Consider the following 9,249-nt stretch of genomic DNA (forward strand, 5'->3'; position numbering starts at 1 on the left):
AAATGAAAGAAGAGTTATCTGGAAGCTTCTCTCTTTTCTAGGAAATAAAAGGAGAGATAAAACAGAAAGCAAAAATCATTTTTCCTATGTCTTTTCTGTTACTTCCTGCCTAGTTTGAACGTATATGAATTATTTTTTTGTTGCTAGAATCTCTAAATATTACTGCTCCCTATGACAGAAAGCAAAATCACATCTTTGACATGCTATATTCTAAAAACTCTGAGAGTCATTAGGAAGGGGGGGAGGTAATTCCAGGAGGCATCAGGAGGTCCAGTCTGATGCAAGAAAGTTGCTTCCTTAATACAATCACACTTTCCCAAGATCTGTTCTGGAATGAGCAGTGTGTGTGTGTGTGTGTGTGTGTGTGTGTGTGTGTAGGAAGTAGGCTGAGAGACCCCAATAAGTTACTCAAGCAAGAGAATTTTGTTAATTTTGTTCAGCAGAATCAATTTGAGAGGGTACTCAATGCATATCCTTGTTGAATATCCTTCTCTTGCCATGGCTAAGTAAATAGCCTTCTGTTAAATGTTGAATGATATCTGAGAGTCTCATTCTGCTCCAATAGTGAACCTAAATTTCTAACAGACTGGCCTGAGTCAAGTGCAGCCTCAAATACTCTTCCTCTAACCCTCAGTGAAATGACTGAAACAATCTATTAGCATAAACAGTAAAAACAACCAAAGTCCTGGGGAACATTCAAGCTATAGCATGTGCAGTGGCCACACCTAGGTAAAACTCTCTTGGAAGATGCACTCGACCAAACTGAAGGTAACCAACAGCCCTCAAATCCATGAGCAAGTAAGGGGAATGTTTACCCCAAGCATCTGAAGGCTTCCTCAGTGGAATGGATGAATGAGAACAATTTATTGCAATGACCAAAAAGGTGGCTGAAACAGGCCCTTTGGAATGCTTAAAGTTTGGTCAGACATCAAAGAAGTCCAGGTCAGTCACTGCATCCGAGGCCATCACCAGTCAATTGCCTTGCCACTAGATGACTTTGAGGACACTGGAAGAGAAAGTGAAGCTGATGACTTTGTGTAACTCTGCCTTACTTAAATCCAATTCATGTACAAGTCAAGACTTCACTTTATGATGTCATTGATCCTATTTGAAAAGAGTATGCACAACAATAACAACAAGAATCCATCAGTTTATTCCCTGTAGTATTTGAAGGCCAGTTGATTTTGTCAGTGTCTATACTCCTTCCTTGCACATAAATCCAACTCCTTCAGGGTTTAGCAGGAAATCTCCATGATTTACTGGGACAAAAATCAATGGTGAACCTTGTAGGGATGGGCCTCAAAGTACTTCACTAGGCCAGTCATCTTGTGAAAGGCCTACAGCCTATGTCCATTACTAGGGCTATGTCAAAATCATTTCGGTTTAGATGGACCATAGCTTGTGTTTAGTTGACATAGTCTTTGGGAACCCAGGATCACTTCCATTACAGGTTGAGTCTTTGGAACTTGGGCCAGATCTGCCAGCATACCCTGGGGGAACAGTCCCATAGGTTCTTTACCAGGATAAGGGTCACTTGGAATGTTGGCCTGTTGGGTCTTTCCATCACACCAGATGTGTGATCTTTCTACCCTTATGTGCCACAGTAGAATTTTAGTGGAGTTGTTAATTTATAATGAAACAACAAACAAGTAAGCATTTATTATGCACTTACTATGTACCATAAATTGTACTAAAAGCTTTATAAATAGTAGCTCATTTAATCCTTATAACAACCTTATTTCTCTTATATAGTTGAGGAAACAAAGGCAAGCAGAGGTTAAATTTTTTGCCAGGGTCATACAACTAGTAAGTATCTAAGTATAGATTTGAACTCAGATCTTCCTAACTCTAGGTCTAGGACTCTATTCACTATATTGCCTATCTACCTCTACAAGGAAGAATTAAAAAAATAGTAGTATGAGCAAGAGTAAACATAAGGCTTATGAATAACTGGAATCTCAATGATTAACAGTTCTGACTCAACTATATACACTTACTCATGGTGGGGGAAGAGGGGCAGGGAAATCTCCCTTCATAATGGTAAATTTCTTTAGTTCAATAAATTTTCAGAGTTGTAAATTTATTTTTTAAATAATAATTTTTTCTAGAGGTCCTAGAAACTTTTATGGTAATGTTTTAAATTTTACATAGGGAAATTGGAATAGTTCACATTTCATAAAGTGCCAGTAGCATTTACAGAAATATTTTAAAAGGTCCGCATTAAAAGTTGAACATGGATGCCAACTTCATTATTCTCACTTGTTAAAAATTTTAGTAAAATAATTAGCAGCCCAGTAAAATCTTCCCAATGCAAAAACTAAGTATGGTAATTTCTCAAACATTTCTAAATCAAGGAATATTCCAAGAACTCCAATCCCAATATTTACCCACAAGGTCACCTTTCCTAAAATATTATACATGAATGAAATATAAAGCTGCATATGTTTGATCAAGTAATTACAGAAGATTCTGATCAGCCTTCAAATAGGAAAATTTGTTATGATAAAACTACAGCTCTGTGTTAACATTAGTTTTTCCCAGGCAACAAACTATTTTTAGTGGGGAGAAAGTCTTGCACGTGCTTTGGAGGCTACGCTGATCAAAGTAATATATTGCTGACCAATAATATTAGAAAATATTATATAGATATGTAAATAGTTCCCTCCTTGCCTGAAAGAATTAAAACAGATTTGAATCTTGGGAAGGGGAGATCTGATTAATGAAGAATAAAGTAATAAAGAGAACCCAGAAGGCAACTAGGTGGCTCAGTGGATAGAATGTTGGGCCTGCAGTCACGAAGACCTGAGTTAAAATCTGGCCTCAGACATTTATTATGTGACCCTGGACAAGTCACTTAACCTCTGTTTACCCTAATCCACTGGAGAAGGAAATGGCAAACCATCTGAGTATCTTTGCCAAGAAAACCTCATGAACAGTATTGGTGTGCTATATAGTCCTTGGAATCACAAAGAATCGGTTCCAACAGAGCAACAACAATAAAGAGAAACCTGTAGGGCACTCATTTATTCAGTACTTGCCTGATAACCCATGCTTTGAAATTGTCAACTTTCAGTTATGATGATGGAGGAATGAGATAGCATAGATATTTCATACTCACACATAGACCAGAAACCACAGTTTTGCCTTAAGTTTCAACCTGTTCTGTCTCACAAGAGCTACTAAAAGTAAAAGTATCATTAATTTGATACTCTTCTTCTCTGTCTCACAAGACTCTAATGCCAAGAGAAATGTCTGAAACTTGTGCCAGAAGGAATAGAGAGAAGAAGGTAAAGGACCCAAATAACTGACATGTAGAACAACCAGGCCCTGAGAAATTAGGAGTGGCTATCACACTTTCAAAGACTGTAACTTAAAACCTGCAGATAAAACACAAGACTGCCTTTTTTTTGCAAAAAATTACATGTTGTATATATATAAATATATATATAACATGTAATTTTGAATTATTATTTAAAATAATTAGTAAAGTATTTATATTATCATGGATTATTGAAATATTATTGTTGTTATTATTTTTATTGTGGAATACTAGATAGAGTCTCACAATCAGAAAGACCCAGATTCAAGTGTTGTCTCTGGTACTTGTTGCCTTTGTGACAGTTCCTGATCTGGATCAGAAAATGGAATTTCCTCACTGGGAGCTCCCTTTACAGGTACAGACTACATATGTGTGTGTGTGCGTGTGTGAGCGTGTGTATACATACATATATATGATAGGGGTATGCATAAAACATATACATATATACATGTATATATAAATGCATGTTTATAATTCATGTGTATTTATATGGAAATACATGGAAACATTTAGAGACCACATATGTAGCTATATACATATATGTGGATGAATGTCTATTAGCTATGTGACTCCGGGCACGTCACTTATCCTGTTTCCATTAATCCACTGGAGAAGGAAAAGTCAAACCACTCCAGTACCTTTGTCAAGAAAACCCCATGGACACCTATACATGTATACATATGAAGCTGCTCTTCAGTTGTGCCCAACTCTTCATGACCTTATGGACCAAAATTGTCATGGAGTTTTCTCGGCAAAGATGCTTGAATGGTCTGCCTTTTCCTTCTCCAATGGATTAAGGGAAACAGGGAATAAATGACTTGTCCAAGGTCATCAACAAATCCAAATACTCTAAAATCCAAAAAAAAAATTGAATATGAAACTATTCACTTCTATCACAATTTACTTTTTTTAAAGTAGAGATTAAATTTAACAAAATAGTAGCTAAATTGTTCTATTTTTTCTGTCCTCTCTTCTGAACTTGTTTTCTTCTGTATTTCCTTTTATATTTTATTGATGCTCTTTTTTTCTTTTAATTTTTTTTCTTTCTGTCACTTCATAGTCAAACAAAACAAATCAGCATATTGGTCATGTCTGAAAATGTAAATCTCCTTCTGAAGACCAATCCATCATGTCTCTGCTTCATCTTCAGTTTTCTTAAGTTCTGATTGACAATTTCATTGATCAGAGTTCTAAAATATTTTAAAGTTGTTTTTCTTATTGTGCTTATTAATGTGCTTAATAATGTGCTTATTATGCTCATTTCAATAATTTCATATAAGTCCTTTCAAGTTGTTTTGAATTCTTCATATTCATCATTTTTATAGAATAATTAATTTTCAATTATATCTATATACCATATGTTCAGATATTCTCCAGTTGATGAATATCCAATTTGTTTCCAGTTCTTTGCTATTATAAACAATATGTACACATACACATATTTGTACATATGGGCCATTTGGTATATAAAACTAGTAATGATGTCACTGAATGAAGGGTAATAATATAATTTAATTTAATAATAAAATTTTTAAGGAGTTATATATGGATTATGGCATATGCCTATATTCCCAAATACTGGGAAAATTTAACCTAATGGAAGTCTTGGCTTCTGGAGTTCTGAGCTACAGTGAGCTATGCTGATTAAGTATCAGTATTTGATTGATTCAGTGTCAAAGTAGGAAGTGACCCTGTGGGAGCCACAGACATGTTAGGCATGTTGCCTAAGGAGGGAAAAAGGCCGAGGTCTGAAATGCAACAGGTCAAAGCTCCCATGCCATTCAATCATGGCATCAGGTTCATGAGTGGTGTCTATACTTCCAACCTGAGTGAAATACAAAGACCTGGTCTTAAAAGGTAGAAGGGAGGATGGGGGTTGGGGAAGCTTCCTTTTACTTATCTATTCAACTTTTTTTTTTCAATTTGGTTTATTTCTTCTTTCACTTTGAGAATTATAATTTTGTGATTTTTTTTGGAGTTTTTTATTTTTATGGTAGAATTACTTGGTTACATGTCAGTTGATTAATTGTTCTTTTTTTCCCCTTTTTTGTTGATGAAAGTATTTAGAAATATAAATTACCCTCCCTCATGTAGCCTTAGCTACATCCCAAGAGTTTTAATAGAGGAAGTATTCACACTGTCTCATTGTTATTATTTGGGGGTAGAGGCAAAATTATTTCCTATTTGTATGATTTCCTTTGAGCTACTGAATTGTGATAGTTATTTTCATTTTGTCTTAATCCTTTATTCAAATACATTAATCAATTGTTATATCATTGTGGTCAGTAAAAAAATATATATTAAATATTTTACTTTTTCATATTTCTTTAGGAGTGGTTTTGTTGTTGTTGTTGTTTTACCCTAGTACATAGTTTTTGCAGTTTGGCCTTTGGGGTTTTTTTTGGTGTCATGATACCTTAAAGCTGAGAAACATTCATACTCCTAATAGCTATTCAGTAATTGCTGGAAGTCTATCATAATCTCATTTTTTCAAAAATTTAATTCAGGCTCCTATTTATCTGTTAAAGCTAACTCTTAAAAACATGCATTCCATAAAAGGTATTGTTTATTTCTCCATGTTTTTTATTAGCTTGTTTTTATACACTAAAATGCTATGTTATTCATGGCAATTGGATTTATCTTGATATCATTTCTTTATCTATAATGATTTTAAGAATAATATAGTTTCATTATGTGTTGATCAACTGCAATAGACTTGATTCTTCTCAGCAATACAATGGTCCAAGATAGTTCCAAAGGATTCATGATAGAAAAATGCTCTCCAAATCCAGAAAAAAAAAAAAAGAAAAGTGGAATATGGATGCACATTGAACCATACTATTTCTTTTGGTTTTGGTGCTTTTTTTTCTTTTTTGAGGTTTTTCCTTTTTGTTCTGATTCTTCTCTTATAACGTGACTAATGCTGAAATATGTTTAATGTTATTGTGCATATATAACCTATATCAGATTACTTGCTGTCTTGGGGACTGAGGGAGAAAAATTTGAAAGTAGAAATGTTATAAAAACAAATGTTGAAAACTATCTCTACATGTAACTGGAAAATAATAAAATACTTTTATAATTTAAAAAGAAGAAAAGAAAAAGAATAATATGGTTTCCATGCTTTTGTCTTTTAACAATGTCTGTCTTTATTGTAGCAATATCTGAGATCATAACTGCCATTCTGCTTTTTCAGACATAACAAATTCTACTCCAGCCCTTCTTTATTTATCTTTAAGTATGTTTCTTATAAATAATATATTGTTGGATTGTGGTTTCTAATGTGTTTTGTCACCTTTCTCCATTTTATGGGTATGTCTATCCCATTCACATTCATTATTGTATTTGTAATGCATATTTTCCCTTTCATATTATTATGATAACTCTTCTTTGCCTCATTCAACTCACCTCTGTTAAAAGAAATGGAATGAAATCAACATTAACATTTGATAATTATAGTCATGTGATCCTAATTCTCTTTTTTCTCTCTATTCACTCAGCCCACAAATCACTGGATCTTATCCTTGGTTTCTCTTTTTACCCCACTTTTGTAATTAGTCCTCAGAGGTTGAAGTTTCCTTTTCCATGACTTTTCTTTTCTCTCAAAACAAACCACATTGAGTTTCCAAGTTTGTCTTTCTTTTGAAGGAGAAGGGTAGAAATGACTTCATTAGTATTTCTTTTCAGATCTATAAGTTCTTTGAGTCATATAATTTTTTTTCATTATGGAGTCAATTTGTAATGGACCTAATCTTGAGTAAAGTCTTTTCTAGAAATCATTTCCCAAACAGTAAGTTTTTAAAAAGAGCAAAAGGACACTGATTCCCTTACTTGAGCCTTTTTAAGACATGTAAGCTTAATAATAATTTCTACTTGGATTGAGCTAGTTTATGGGTTACACAGAACTTCACCAAAAGTGATGAATATTTTGGTCCAGTTTTCTAAATCATATTTCTCTGGCTGCTTACTAATCTTTCATTTTGTGTATGAAACAGAAAGTACCACTCAACTCTTAAATGCATTGCTATACCAGACTAGGGGTAGGGTGTTTTAGTTAATCATAATTATACAAATACGAGCTTAAAAGCCCATCTATTATATTTTTTCCAACTAATCAGGGAAGGAACATCAATCAAATAACAAAACATTTCATTAGGACAGAATAACAAAATAAATGATAAGGGGCAATTGTGTGGTGAAATCGTTCTTTTCTTTTCTTTTCTTTTTTCTTTTTCTTTTTTTTTTTTTTTTTTTGCAGGGCAATGGGGCTTAAGTGACTTGCCCAGGGTCACACAGCTAGTAAGTGTCAAGTATCTGAGGCTGGATTTGAACTCAGGTCCTCCTGAATCCAGGGCCAGTGCTTTATCCACTGTGCCACCTAGTTGCCCCCAAATCATTCTTAACCACAAATTAATATAGCATTACAATCTCTCATAGGCTCCCATACCAATTGGGAAGGGAACTTTCTTTAGAAAATTCATGTGCATAGGTCAAGAGGAGATGCATCATGAATGGAATACCTTCCCCAGCTCTGTCTCCCAAGAATCCACTATGTCCCTGTAAGGGGGGCTAAAATTCTAGCTATACAGTGTAAAATATCTGAGTGGTCGCCAATAAATTATAAGCTTTAGCAAGAGTATTTAATTGTTTAAGTATTTATTAAAGAGCATTAGGATCATAGAGAAAGGTAAAAATCTAACTATTTCTAAGAGACCCTATCATCCGACCCACCATGGCGAGGTCAGGAACCAAAAGAGAGAGAACCCCTCTGCCAGCATCTGCTTCCTACTTCATGTCCCCCTTCCAGAAATGGGAGGCTTTTCAGGTTGATTGGCTAGTAGCCTTGATAGACAGTACCCACAAGCAAACATCACTTCCTGACACTAAGGACCTTGACCACATGGCTTGCCCTCAGAGGCCTTCACCTCATGGCGGAGCTTTTCTACAGTAAGTCTCCAGCAGGTGGCATCATTCCAATCGTTACATCCCTCATACAGCTTTTCAGGTATATCTTTCACAGTTCCTTTGGTGTGGTCCTATAGTATGCCAGGATACTGATCTTCTCCTAATTTTCCAACATTTTTTGCTGAGTCTTTACCAAACTACTACTGCTATCTGTTGTAGCTATCACCTACTATTGTGGTTGTCTTTTTTTCTTGGAATAAGAGTAATTCCCTTTTTAAGAAACTGCTACCTCCATGCCTTGGGGGGATAATCAATACATTTTAGCCATTTTTATCAGTCAGGTCCATACCTAAGAAGACAGGCAGCCATACAAGATGGTTCCTCAAGTAGCTGTCAAAGACCCACTCAACTTCTCCCCTCCCTCCCAAATCCTCAGCTTAACTGGGTCACAGTAATTACATCTCTTTTGCCTTTTTCTATCCACTGGGTGCTGTTATATACTCCCATATGGTCTCTAACTTCCCCTGCATTTGTGAGGCTGGAAATTAACATATGTACCACTTTTCATTTATACTGTAAACTCATACATGCATTCAACAGTTAAGACCCAGACATGCAAATTTCCTGGAGTCTTTGCTAAGCCTCACAGAGGCATTTAATAACATTGGAGGACAGAGATGGAAAGAAAAAAAAAAGAGCCTTATCTGCTTACACAGGGAATAAAACTCCACCTGAATTCAAAGTAGAACACACCCACGTGCATGCACACACAGATGCACACACTAACTTATTGGCAGGAAAGGATAATCTAATGTTATAGAAAATGTTTTTCTCAGTAGCTTTCAGTCAACTTCAAATCTAAAGATGAATGAACCATTAGAAAAAACAGAGCAGGAATACTATTTTCTTGTCATTTAGTAATTTTTTCAGTCAAGTCCAACTCGGTGACCCCATGTGGGGTTTTCTTGGCAAAGAAATTGGAGTAGTTTGCCATTTACTTCTTTGGCTCATTTTACAGATGAGGA

This window comes from Dromiciops gliroides, chromosome 4 (assembly GCF_019393635.1).
Source record: "Dromiciops gliroides isolate mDroGli1 chromosome 4, mDroGli1.pri, whole genome shotgun sequence".
NCBI lineage: Eukaryota > Metazoa > Chordata > Mammalia > Microbiotheria > Microbiotheriidae > Dromiciops > Dromiciops gliroides.